This window comes from Papio anubis, chromosome 2 (assembly GCF_008728515.1).
Source record: "Papio anubis isolate 15944 chromosome 2, Panubis1.0, whole genome shotgun sequence".
Classification (NCBI taxonomy): domain Eukaryota; kingdom Metazoa; phylum Chordata; class Mammalia; order Primates; family Cercopithecidae; genus Papio; species Papio anubis.
The window spans coordinates 169978550-169993012 of NC_044977.1; the positions used below are offsets into that span (position 1 = coordinate 169978550).

General features: G+C 42.0%; 1 protein-coding gene and 1 pseudogene across 4 annotated transcripts in view; one reads left to right on the top strand and one right to left on the bottom strand.

The window, feature by feature from the left end:
• Nucleotides 1-14463, top strand: part of UBE2E1 (ubiquitin conjugating enzyme E2 E1) — an 84330-nt gene that overhangs the window by 61654 nt on the left and 8213 nt on the right. The window lies entirely within an intron of this gene.
• LOC103882409 lies at nt 11358-12443 on the bottom strand (annotated as a pseudogene).

Sequence of the window (14463 nt, forward strand, 5' to 3'; positions counted from 1 at the left end):
CAGGCTGTGTTTTGTATTTTTTTTAGAGATGAGGTTTCACAATGTTGCCCATGCTGGTCCCTAACTCCTGGGCTCAAGCAATCTGCCTGCCTTGGACTTCCAAAGTGCTGTGATTACAGGTGTGAACCACTGCACTTGGCTGGAATGGGACATGTTTGTTAGTCAGCACCCTTCTCTGTTTGGGGATAATGCTTTGCACTCCTTGGTATTAAATGACTATTCAAATAATTTTAGAAAGCAACTGATACCAACATAAGGTAGCATATGACTCTGCCATCTGTTAACTTACAAGCCAGTTTCGTGCCTGACTAGTGGCCACCAGTATTTGCTTACCAGTCATTCTAGGCTCGTTACATTTAGATCGCTGTGAAATGTCCCACATCAGCCCTCCATCTGTGGGCCTCTTTAGCTGCGGCTGCAGCATCTAGCTTTTTGAAAGCTATTGTCTACTGCTCAGCGAGAAGGGGGTGTGTAGATAGCAGGACCAAGGATTCGCTTGGGTGAAAGAGTTGGCAGTGAGAAAGCAACCAGACCCTCCCCTGCAAGCCCAGCCCTGTATTTGACATGCAGGGCATAACCTCACTCATTCAGTCTCTCAGCCCTATGCAAATATAAACAGCCTTCCTCTTGTCTCTCCAGGCCAGCTGGGGCCAAGAAAGAAGCCAGTGATTCCCCCAAGTGCAGTAAATAGCTCTCCTCACCTCCTGACCCTGTTATTTCCTGGTAGTTCTGAGTTGTGGATCCTGCAGTGGAGAGGGAGGGAACAAAGAAGTTGCAGAGGCCTCAGCTTCACAGAGCATGGAGCAGTGGGTGATATTGTATCCTCAGGCAGGGGTTGACCTCACATTTCAGTGCAGGTCATTCTAATGACTGCTGGACCTCCCAGTGCCACTGTGAACTAGAATGGAATAGAGTGAAGTGGATCTGAATTCCTGGACTATGCCTGGGACCAACCTAACTTCTGAGCTGGAGAAAGTAGGTCTCATGTTCTATGCCTGCTTTTTTTAGCTCTAGGGGGAAAGAAAGAATTGTGAATCTTTCTTGTTCTCTTTGCAGCTTAGGGGCATAACATTTGGACTGTAATTGAACTGATGCTTGTTTCCCCAAAATGTCTTTGGTTTTCATTAAGGTGGGGGATTCTCTGCATTTTTGGAGTTGTCACATTATTATCGAAATCCCTGTCCTCCACACTAAGTACTCTGTGTGGTATGTGTTTATTTTCACCTAATTCATTTCTGCAAATAAAGTGATTTAATTTTTGGTATTAAGAAATTTTAATAACACCTTTTGGCAGATCACGAGATTTTCTTGTTCTTATTTAATCCCAGCTTCCATCCAAATGTGAAAGAGAAATGAAATAATAAGGTAGGAAAAGCAGACCAGTAAATGTGATTAAACAACTTTTGTGTTGAGTCCAAAGACATGTAACTTTATTTTAAGCTTCATGGGTGTAGTAAAAAAAAATATCACCATTAGCCAGGACTGAATTCCAGGCTTTCTGACTTTGTACAGACAAATCACTTAATCCTGAATCCTTCTCCTCATCTTTTTTTTTTTTTTTTAAATATATTTATTTTGTATTATTTTCTTATTGTCTTTTTAATATTTTATTTATTTTATTTTCCTTATCTTTACAATGGATAAATGTTACCTTTCCTGTTCAAAGATTCTGGGCAAAGATCAAAAGAAGTCAAAGTTTACGAAAGAACCTTGAAAATTATATATTTCTCTGCAAGTGTTAGGGTACTTTTCTGTCTTTGATTTGTGTTGGTTCTTGGAGTGATATTTTAGATGTACAAATAGGAGGTCAGAAAAAACCTGTATGTAATAAATTGTGGAGAATTGAGTTCAAACTTTATTTTGCTTATATTTGGATAAGTTATCATCAACTTTGTTGAGATGTAATTTACAATTAAATTCACCCATTTCAAGTCTTCCATGTGTTTTGACTGTTCAGATAAATTGACAAATAGTTATCTTAGCTAACAGTTGGTATTTCTACATTAAAGAAGGGAGAAAGAGCACCCTCTTTTGGTAGAAGTTTCTCCTGTGTGGGCTCTCTGGTCCCCCTGTCTCATTTCGAAAGCCGATTTGCATCCTGCTGGTGGAGTAAACTTGAGCCCTTTCACTTATACTGGTGCAGGTTTTACTGTAGTCTCTTGGAGACTCAGTATCTCAGTCCCATGTCTGAGAGCATAGGAGAAGGAAGAGGGTAGGAAAGAGCACCTGAATTGAATAGAGGAGGGAGCAGATAAGGGACAACAGTGAGATAGTGTCCAGTTAGTCTGAGTATTTCCAAATTTTCCAATAAAATGTCAGTGGAAGCTTTTATCATAGGGCCAACAATCTGTCCTTCAGTGTGACCACAGAGCCACAGGAGACCCGAACCCCTTGTAGTCCCTGATGATTTTCACTGGGCTATGGATGGGAATGGCAGCAGTCATAAATATTTCCTATGAATGAGTGTTCTAGGTATTTTTTACCCAAAGATGCGGCATATCAGTGGGTCACTATTGAAAACATGTTTGGAATGAAGCAGAAATGAGTCAAAAGATCTCCCCTCAGTTCCTAAGCAACTTTGTTGTAAAAATAACTGTGAAAACTGGGCTTCAATGAAACACAGGCTCCAATGGCTGGAGTAAGAATATTGATGGCCCAGACTCAGTATCCCCCCACGTCTCCAAGTCCGTAAAGCATTGGCCTTCTAGTCAGAAACGCTACTTACCCTAGGGTGACCATAGTTACTTTTATTTTTTATTTTTATTTATTTAGTTTTTTGAGATGGAGTCTCCCTCTGTCGCTCAGGCTGGAGTGCAGTGACACGATCTCGCTCACTGCAGCCCCCGCCTCCCGGGTTCAAGCTATTCTCCTGCCTCAGCCTCCTGAGTAACTGGGACTACAGGTGCCTGCTACCACACCCAGCTCATTTTTGTATTTTTATTAGAGACGGGGTTTCACCATATTGGCCAGGCTGGACTCAATCTCCTGACCTTGTGATCCGCCTGCCTCAGTCTACCAAAGTGCTGGGATTACAGCTGTGAGTCACCGCGCCTGGCCACTTTTACTCTCTCTTATTACTTTCTATATTAATAGGCAGATTAGATTCCATCTCTTATGCCTTATTTTGTCCTTCAGAATAGAAATTGGGAAGTAAACACAGTGGTTTTTTTGGTTTTTGTTTTTTATCTCAATAATTGGAATCTGTTTGAAGGAGAAAATCACCTGCATCTCATCCTGCAGGTGCAACCACTATTAAGTTTGGGTGTATTTATATCTTACAAAAATGTTTGTTTTGCATACTGTTGTGGAACTTGTTTCTTTCAATCCTTCTGGATTTCTTTCCTTGTTCAGTATGTCTACCTCATCTTATTTAAGAGCTGCACAGTATACCATCATATGGTTGTACTCCAGTGAACCTATCTCCTGTCAGTAAGTTAGCTCATTCCAAATTTTTTTCATCATATATAAGTAAGAGTCTCCAAAATATCCTTATACTATAGTCAGATGCACATGTCCAGTTATTTCCTTAGGGTAAGTTCCAAGAAGCAGAATTTCTATATCAAAGTGTTTACTGGAAATTTTTGCTATTCTAATAGGTAAAAGTATCAGAGTGTTTAACTTGTATTTCTTTGCGTCTAAGTAAGATTGTGAATCTGTTTATTTGCCGTATGTTTATTTTCCACTTTTGAGAACTGCCTGTGTACTTTATCCATTGTTATTATTTAAATTAGTCAAGATATTAACCCTTAGTCATGAACTAAAAATGCCCCCCCCCACCTTTTTATAAACTTTATGGTATCTTTTTTTTTTTGAAAGGATTTTCAATTTTTATGTAGTCAGATCTGTTGGTCTTTTCCTTTGTGTGTGTGTGTTTTAACTTCAGTGATGTCTCGGTTTTGGTCATTCCCACACTCCTGCCTCCCCCCTCACGGCCCCTGTGTGACTCTTGAGATGAGAGTTCAAATACAAGTAGTTTATTTTCAGGTACAAAGAACAAAGGGAAGCTAAGGAAGAAAAGATAGTCAATAAAAGATGTCTCATCTGGGCTCAGTGGCTCATGCCTATAATCCCAGTACTTTGGGAGGCTGAGGCAGGCAGGGATCGCTTGAGCTCAGGAGTTCGAGACCTGCCCAGGCAATATAGTGAGACTCTGTCTCAAAACAAAACAAAACAAAACAAAAAAAAGATGTCTTATTAAGCCAGCCCCCACAAGGGAAATTGCCTATGCGGAAACTGGGAAATTGGGCAGAACACTTGCCTGAGAATGATCCCACCCAAATTATCAGTTATTCGTTGAAGTCTGCTCTTGGGGGGAGTGTTCCAGTTATTTATTGCTACATAATGAAATAATCTAAACAACAACCACCGTTTATTATTATTATAATCTTTCATAGATACAGAGTTTGGGGCTGGTTCCTACTGAAGCTTTCTAATGCAGTTACAGGGGCTAGGACTGGAGTCATCTGAAGGCTTTCTCACTCACATGTCTAGTCTTCCACCTGGGCTGGAAAGGCTTACATAGCTGAGGGCTGGAACACCTCGGGTTTCTTGGCTAATTCTCATTCTTGATGTGGTCTCTCCACATGGTCTCTGCAGTGCTAGGCTTCTTATGTGATGTTTAGAGTTTCCAAGGCACATAGAAAGGGAGAGACAGACAGCCGCAGGATGAGTTGGGGCGCAGAAGGGACCATAGCTCTTTTTTTATAAAAAGGAGCCAGTTGTGAAGTCACACTTACATCACTTTAGACCTAAATATCACCAGCCCATATTCAGAGGGAGGGGAATTAGACTCTACCTCTTTGAGCAGTTTCAAACAATCTGTGGACAGTGTTGTAAAACTGCACAGGGAGTTCATTTACCTGTCCTCCTGCCTACTGCTACGGGCAGAGCAGCTTTAAGCACAGCGGCGCAGATAGGTAGGGGTAGCTAGAACTTGACCATAGCATACCAGAATCCTAAGGGATGTGGTGGTGAGGCACTGACAGCTTCTGCTGTAGTTTTTGTCAGTGAGCTCAGGAGTTCGAGTGGCTTCTCTCATTTCCAAAACTATAAAACTGTTCACTATTTAAAATTCTGAGTTCCTATTTAAAATTATTAGTTTAACTTTTGTTTTTTAATGTCTGGGAGTAAGAATCAAGCACTTATTTTAATGGTTAGCCAGTTGCACCAAAATAATTTAAAAATAATCTGCCCAGTGGTTCTCAAACTCTTTGGTTTCAGGACCCCATTACACCCTTAAAATTTATTTCAGACCCCAGCAGCTTTTGATTATATGGTTAACAGTTAAGGATTTTTACCATATTCAAAATGAAAACAGAATTAGTTAAAACATCTATGATTGATTTTAAAATAAGAAAAAATATTAATATAAATAACATTTTAAATGAAAACTGTTTTTCAAAGCTAAACAGCCTAGTCTGGGCGCGTGGCTCATGCCTGTAATCCCACCACTTTGAGAGGCCAAGGCAGGCGATCACGAGGTAAGGAGATCGAGACCATCCTGGCTAACACGGTGACACCCTGTCTCTACTAAAAATGCAAAACTTAGCCAGGTGTGGTGGCGCATGCCTATAGTCCCAGCTACTCAGGAGGCTGAGGCAGGAGAATCGTTTGAACCTGGGAAGCGGAGGTTGCAGTGAGCCGAGATCACACCACTGCACTCCAGCCTGGGCAACAGAGCGAGACTCTATCTCAAAAAACAAACAAACAAAAATTAACTAGAAGAGTGGTACTAGTTCACATATTTGCAAATAACTTTAATGTCTGACTTATTAGCAGACAGGTAGATTTTCATATCTGCTTCTGCATTCAGTCTGTGGCCCTCTCACACCTGGTGTAGATTCAGGAAAATTTCAGTACAAATGTGAGAAAATGGGAGTACAAACGGTAAATCATGTTTTAGATTTATGAAAATAGTTTTGACTTCATGGGGCTTCCTTGAAAGGGTCTTGGGAGAACTGCCTAATTTTTCCCTGATGGTGTAAATGCTACCTTCAGCTGAAGGCATTTTTATCCTCCAAATTCACATGAGCTCTGTACTGAGGGAGGGTACAGGGAGCTGGACCTAGGATGAGAAACCCATAGTCCTGGGAGGGTGCAGGTGGAGGCTGAAGCAGCAGCAAAATTGTCAGAATTAGGCAGTCGTGCGGTGGCTCACGCCTGTAATCCCAACACTTTGGGGAGGGCTGAGGTGGGCAGATCATGAGGTCAGGAGTTCAAGACCAGCCTGACCAACATGGTGACACCCCGTCTCTACTAAAAATACAAAAATTAGCCAGGCATGGTGGCGTGCGCCTGTAATCCCAGCTTCTCGGGAGGCTGAGGCAGGAGAATCGCTTGAACCTGGGAGGCGGAGGTTGCAGTGAGCTGACATGGCGCCACTGCACTCCAGCCTGGGCAACAGAGTGAGACTCTGTCTCAAAAAAAAAAGAGGCAGGAGAGTTTCAGGCTGATTGACCAGTGCAGGGAGGTGTTCTGATTCCTTCCTAAATAGGGTAACCATATAATATGCAAGTTAGAACACTTTTGAAAGCAAAAGTGGGCAATAAAAAACTGAAAATGATTATTACCAGATAAAGACTTTGCCAAACAATAAAATAATCATAGATTCACATCACACAGTGACCAGAAAATCACTGTGCAAGACAGTTCACACAACTCTGGTTTGTAGCAAGTTATTGAAGTCTGTTTCTTGAACGTGATACCTGTGTCACTTCCCGTGCTTCCCACTGACCTGGCAGCCCCCTGACTGCCCTACCTGGAGTTTGATATTGGCAGCAGTTGCAGTGTGGAAGCTGCAGAGGAGCTGAGTGTGAGTGGAATGGGAAACCTTTAGCTAAAATTAATTTCATTATCCAAGATGTGTGCCAGAATCTTTTCTTAGAATTGAGTAAAACCTGATAAGCTCCTTTAAGAGAATCTTGGTATCCTTTTAAGAAAAAAACTTGCTTTGTGACACTGTTGCTTTTGGGGATCAGCACTAAATGTGTGGAGGGTAGAGGTTTAGTTAACAATACGTTCTCCCCTCAAAAAGTCTGAACAAGATGCTCTGCTTTTCCCCCAGCTGACTCTCACTTACCCACAACATAGTTAATCATCCCAATAGAAGTGTCGGTCGTGCCCTGTGAACCAAAGAACCAGGACTAACAGCCCGATGGTATTGACTCATTTAAATAGCAGTTTTATATATGGTAGCATAAGCATTGCAACTGAAGAATCTGGACTCGACCATCAGGCAGATACCAGATACCAAGCTCTGGATTCTTTAGTGGGAGTAGAGGAGTAATCACCACACCGCACTGGATTCTGTCCTGACTCGTTTTTTCTAACTTCTTGGGGGAAAGGGCAGATGAGAATTGTTCCAAGTCAGGTTTGTGTAATTCCTGCGGAAAAGACCTATTGTCGGATCCACCTTTATCCTGACTTACCTACATGTTTAATCTTACAGAGGAAAATGTCTTTCATGACACAAGGGATACTGATCTTACTTTAATTATAGTCACTGCTGTACCCCCAGCCCCTGCTTCTTTCAGGTGCTTGGCATTGAACTAGTTTTGTCATTTTACTTGCTTGCTACCTACCCCCACTACTATCCTGACAGGCCAGAAGGGAAAGTGCAGTTCCTTAGCTCACTGTACTAATAACTCCTCATCCAGCCATCCCTAGTTAAGACTGACCCCCTAATGTCCACATTTTTTTAGGTCTGCTCTTCTTTTGTCATCCCTACCGGAGTATCTTAACCCTTTACTTACAGGTTACTTGGAAGTAGTTTTCTTTTAAAACTAGTGTCCTTACTCTATGTGCATCTAATTTTTTTTCAATATGGGAATGTAAATTTCCAGATGTGCTAGACTGTCACTAGAGCAGCAGCATATACAGTAAAACCTATGACTGAATGACTGACTGGGCAAGATTGAGCTTTTGTGATGTTTTACTTATTTTACCTCATTTGGAAACACTGTTGTGTAATCCCAAACAGTAGTACATACTTGATCATCTAATTAAATATTGGTAACTGTCAGTGTGCCAAGCCCTGTAGTGTGTGGGAAATTACTACTCTCTAGAGACTTAAATTCTGATGTACAAAAGATTGTATCCAAATGACTGTAGCATTCTGTGTAAATACCCAGACAAATCTGTTCTCTTCCTGGTTTGGAACAGATTTTAAAAATGAACTCTATAGCCTCCATAGGCCACAAATCATCCTTGTGCGCCACAAAAAGTTACGTCAAAACTTCTTTTGAAAGTTTACCTACTTTATGCTGGAGGAAGACAGTAGGCACCATTTCCTCAGTGTTGGTGTCATAAGATTTTTGGAGGGCTTTGTTAGAACTAGGCCATTAAATGGCCACACTGTTTCAGATCTTAAGTGCCTGGGATAGTCTCCTTCTCATAGTTAGGAAGATACACCCCCTATTTAGCCCCACCGTGCCCCAGTATAACTTCCTAGATACAGTGGATACCACTAATGTGAATTCTTTTTTTTTTTTTTTGAGATGGAGTCTCACTCTGTCACCCAGGCCGGAGTGCAGTGGTATGATCTCATCTCACTGCAACCTCCGCCTCCTGGGTTCAAGCGATTCTCCTGCTTCAGCCTTCCGAGTAGCTGGGATTACAGGCGCTCACCACCACACCCAGCTAATTTTTGTATTTTTAGTAGAGATAGGGTTTCACTATGTTGGCCAGGATGGTCTCGATCTCTTGACCTCGTGATCTGCCCGCCTTGGCCTCCCAAAGTGCTGGGATTACAGGCGTGAGCCACTGTGCCCAGCCAAATTTGTGTATTCTTGTGTGTGGGTACTAGTTTTTTTCTGGGGAGCCCTTTAGGTTGCCTCTAGGTCTGCAAGTTCTTTCCAAGGGCTAGTTACCTGAATGGTACACTCCTCACAGTACCAGAGCCTCTTCCTTTCCTCTTCCCCTCACCTTATGTGAGGAGGCCTTCTAACTTCGTTGTTGGGACTATGGCAGTGGTTGTCCTGCTTTTTAATAGCACTTACAAAATCGTGTCACTACCCTGTTACCCTTAGTGTAAGGTTTTCTCATTTTTCAAGTTCCTTCTGCCACTCACTTCTAGGTTACAAATGGTTAGTTTTATGAAGGGATGCTGAGGGTAAGATTGTACCAAGTAGATCTCATGGAGAAGGCAGCTTTCACCCGGTATCTCTGGTAGATTGCTACCTTCATAGCTTTTCTTCTTCTGTATGAATTTCTTAGCAATAGAAGAGTAAATCGGGAATGGATTTTTAGTAGTGTGTTTGTCATAGGGAATATAGATGTAATTGGATGTTTTTTCATATAAGCATTTTGTAAATTCAGCTTTGGGTTTTTGGTTTTTTTTGTTTTTTGTCTTAATAGAGCTAGGCATTACCAGGGTTGATGCTTATTTGTTACTGCAAAGAGTTGTAGACAAGGGAGGAGGGAGCTAAATAATATCAATGGTCATTTAAATCTAGAAAATCAGAACTGTGGCTCACTACTGTAATGTCAGTGCTTTCAGAGGCCAAGCAGAAGCATTGCTTGAGCCCAGGAGTGCAAGACCAGTCTGGGTAACGTAGCAAGACCCTGTCTCTACAAAAAATTTAAAAATTAGCCAGGTGTGGTGATGCACGCCTGTAGTCCCAGCAACTCAGGAGGCTGAGATGGAAGGATCACTTGAGCCAGCTGTCATTGAGCCACTGCACTCCAGCTTGGGCAACAGCTGAAAAAAAAAAAAGAAACAGTTGGTATTCGTTGCTCTTAATAATCCTCTATATCTGGCTTCTCAAACTTTAATGTGCATAAGAATCATGTGTTCACATGCACATCGATCGGGTCTGAGGTAGAGTCTGATGTCTGCATTTCTAACAAACTCCCAGGGCATGGATGCCAATGTTGCTTGTCCAGAGGCAGCACTCTGAGTATCAGTCTATAGAACATTCAGGGTATATGCAAATCTAACTTTTAGTAATAATAACAACAACCATGTATATTGATCTCTTTTTGGCGTACCAGGCACAGAAAAAATAAAGTAAGACTGGGCATTGGAGTCTAACAACTGGGATTCAGATTGATCTCTCCTTTACTAGCTTAACCTTGAGCAAATTTTCTCTAAGGGTTTCTCGACCTTGGCACTATTGACATTTTAGGCTGAGATCATTCTTTGTGGGGGCTGTCTGGTGCATTGTAGGATGTTTAGCAGCATCCCTAGTCTCTACCCACCAGATGCCATTAGCACCCTCCCTCCCATTTGTGACATTCAGAATGACTGCAAGCATTGCCAAATGTCAGGGGGTAGGGTAGGAGGCAAAATTACTTCCAGTCGAGAACCACTGCTCTAAGGCTACTGTTGAAATATGGGTGTTTGGAGGGGTTTGTGATATGAATGATGTACTTTATATAAGTGACATAGAAGCTTATCATGAAGCTTCCACAGACAAAAGGAGAATAGGCGTGCAGTAGCTAATAAGCAGTCTGTGCCACGTCTGGCTTTCTGAGGAGGATGATAAAGCTTACTCCAAGTGCCAGTTCTTTATTTTTACGAAACACTAGTCATTGTACTATGAGATAATATCAGGAATTACTTGAGATTTTTAAATAGGTAGAACTGAGTTTCTAATTCAGTTGATCCCAAGCCTCTGCCCTTTTTTGAAATATGCTGGCACTGTTGCTACCCTGCCCCTGCCCCTTTCTTCATTCTTACTTCCTGCTGCTGTCCACATGTCTCTTTTTCCCCCCCTACTCTTTAAAGTTTTATCTCACTAACTTCAGGTCAAATGTCACAACTGTGTTCTGGTCAATTTCCTATCCTTGCTTGGCTTCCCCAAATGCTAGTACCAAAGGATTTGTGGGATAGGGAGAAGAGACCACTTTAAGAAGCACTGCATTTACTCGTCTTCCACAAGGCAACAGAGTTGGGCATCTGATTATTCAACAAAACAAGGCTTCAGTAGCACCCAGGAGGGCAGACAGGCAAACCAGGCTGTAGACACTCTGCATTTGTCAAAATCAGACCAGAGAAAACCTACCCCCCACAGATGAAAAGGTAGCGATAGTCACCATTTCTTTACTGTTGCCACAACATTTTTCTTCTTTTAATTATTATCATGTAGTTGTCTCAAGTCCTTCCTTTAGTCCAGGATTCCCCAGCGCCTGGGCCACAGACACGGTACTGGTCCCTGGCCCATTAGGAACCATGCGCATAACAGATGAGCAGTGGGTGGGCAGGCCAGCCAGCTGATCAAAGCTCCGTCTGTATTTACAGCCACTGCCCATTGCTTACATTACAGCCTGAGCTCCACCTCCTGTCAGATGGGATCAGCTGCGGCATTAGATTCTCATAGGAGCGGAAACCCTATTGTGAACTGCTCATGTGAGGGATCTAGGCTGCGTGCTCCTTATGAGAATCTAATGCCTGATGATCTGTCACTGTCTCCCATCACCCCCACATGGGACTGTCTAGTTGCAGGAAAACAAGCTCAGGGGCTCTCCACTGATTCTGCATTATGTGGTGAGTTGTATAATTATTTCATTCTATATCACAATGTAATAGCACCAGAAATAGAGTGCACAATAAATGCAATGCACTTGAATCATCCCAAACTGTCCCAGCCCCCACCCCCCATCTGTGGAAAAATTGTCTTCCACAAAAGCAGCCCCTGGTGCCAAAAACATTGTGGACTGCTGCTTTAGTCCATCTCCTATGATTGCACAGGTAGGCTGCAAATGCCAAGGACTTGATGAGCTCAGTGCACTCCTTGCCAACAATGAATCAATTCCTGAGAGAATGAGTTCTTGAAGTCTTGGTGTTAGCAACTGTAAGTACAGGGACTGCTTGATTTTCTACATCTTAGTGATTTTATGAAGTTTTAGTTTCTTCCATCCTTCCACATCTGCAGAGTCCACAACAAATACAGTGCCATCTGTGCATCTGGCATATAACTCCCACAGTGGCCTTAGTTTCTCCTGAACACCTACATCCCAGAAGTGAAAAGGGACTGTTTTAGAATTTCCCAAGGTTACCTTAATTTTCTCAGTGTGAAATCTTTTGGTAGGTACAGTATTTACAAATTCATCAGCTGCCGCCTGTATAACACAGTTGTCTTTCTAGCACAGTACAAACCCAGAATAACAGTGTGGAAGGACTGAAATGAAGGCCGACTGGACAGGATAGAAGTCTGGTCTGATAGTCCTTTTCCCAATTTCCCACTGCAAGTAAGTGTCCCAAATTGAAATGCTTTCTTCTTGCTTTAGAACTCCTCTTCATAGGTGATCCAGCTGTAAGACTAATCATCCTTCCCTTCTCTTCACTCAGAGTCTCTCCTAGCATCTGGGGAGGTGCGCTGATACCTGTCTGTGGGCACCAGGGAGGCCTGGGCAGTGGCGGAGGACAGGGCACCAGGTGGGCGCTGTGTGCCTGGCTGCTCTAACAGTGCTCGCCCAGCAGCCCGCAATTCTGTTTCTAGCATGCTTATCTTCCTATCTTCCCAGCCTCTCATCCTCTCACTTTTTTCTAGGGTATGATTGCAGATAACTAAGTCTTCTGAAATTATGCCGAATTATGGTTTATGTGTTTGTAGGCAAGGGTCCTCTCTCCCAATAAAAAATGTAAAAATTCATTTGATAGAAAGATACCTTTAAAAAATTGATTCTGGCCAGGCACTGTGGCTCATGCCTGTGAATCTCAGCACTTTGGGAGGCCCAGGTGGGAGGATCACTGGAGCCCAAGAATTTGAGAACAGACTGTGCAACCTGGTGAGAGCCTGTCTCTACAAAAAATTTAAACATTAGGCTGGGTGCGGTGGCTCACACCTGTAATCCCAGCACTTTGGGACACTGAGGCGGGCAGATCACCTGAGGTCAGGATTTCGAAACCAGCCTGGCCAACGTGGTGAAACCCCATCTCTACTAAAAATACAAAAATTAGCCGGGTGTGGTGGCGGATGCTTGTAATCCCAGCTACTCAGGAGGCTGAGGCAGGAGAATTGCTTGAACCTGGGAGGCAGAGGTTGCAGTGAGCCAAGATGGCACCACTGCACTCCAGCCTGGGTGACACGAGTGAAACTCCATCTTAAAAATAATAATAAATAAAAATTTTTAAAAATTAGCTGGGCATGGTGGCATGTGCCTTTAGTCCCAGCTACTAGGCAGGCTGAGGTGGGAGGATCACTTGAGCCCGGGAAGTCAAGGCCACTGTGAGCTGAGATCACACACAGTGCTCCAGCCTGGGTGACACAGTGAGACTGTGACTCAAAAAATATTCTACATTTCACTTTGCTTCAGGATGTTCTTTAAAAGAAATCAGTAATGTCATTTGACAATTGAAATGCAGATTTGGTTTCTGACCATTGAAATGGAAGAGCAGCAGAGTAGTCTGTAGTAAGTCTGTGCTGAGAATGGGAATGGGGAAAGACTCACAAAAACATAATTTTAAAACAAAAAGGAAACATAAATGTTACTTCGTGGAGTTATCCTGGAAGATTTTAAGTCAATCCAGGGAACACAACAGATTCTAGTAAGACTGTGCTAATGACAGGCTTTGACAGTTGGTTTAATACCTCCAGTGATTTGTAGTACATTTTATACTGTGCAAATACTGTTTAAGACTGTATATGTGTAAAGCAAAAGTTACTACCAGTTGATAGTTTTTACTTTGTATACTTATCAATATAATATTGAGGCATAAGCTATGTAGCCACGCTGTCCAGTGGTCATTAGAGAGAAAATGTCTCCAGGATTGTAGGAAAAGCTGTCAGAAGTGAGTCCTTGTTAATTGTGTTTATTCAATGGAGAGTTTCCTATCAGTTAACAGACACAGCTTCCTGTATGACAGAAGTGTTGTGGCTCATGGCCATCCCTGCTCCTAATGTTTACATACCTGTATGAAGTCAGAAGCCTTTATAGAAAGAAGAAAATATGGTGTTAAAGTAGAAATGACTCATTTTTCTTAAAATCTGTATCAGAGTAATATTTATTTTGGTTAGAAGAAAAAACTATGTTATCTTTTTTCTTTTTGCCTTGTATGTATTCTACTTACATTTTGAAAAGTGTTTTTAGTTACAAATAAACCTTAAACCTCTGTGTAGGAACATGTGAAAAGTATAGGCATAGTCTCTTCACTTTCTCAGTTACATCCTCTCATGCAAAAGTTCTGATCACAGTTAAATTTCAATGTCTTCAAACAGGGATAAGTGGGTTTTTTAAAGGAGGCAAAGTCTTATAGTTATTTCTATAACCCCAGTGATAGTTTGGTTGGCTGGTTTTAAAAAATCTTATTACACAAAACTGAGATGACCCAGTTTCGAGAATCTCAATTAAAATAAGTGCCCAGGTGAAGACAGACGGGTAGACTTCATGCAAAATTAGGAAATGTACTTTTCTGCTCCTATCTTTCTTTAATACCTTAATTTCAACCCCTCTTTTCCCAATTCAGGATTTTCCCTAGTCTCTAACCATTTGGATTAATAATTTAAATTACATACCATTCTA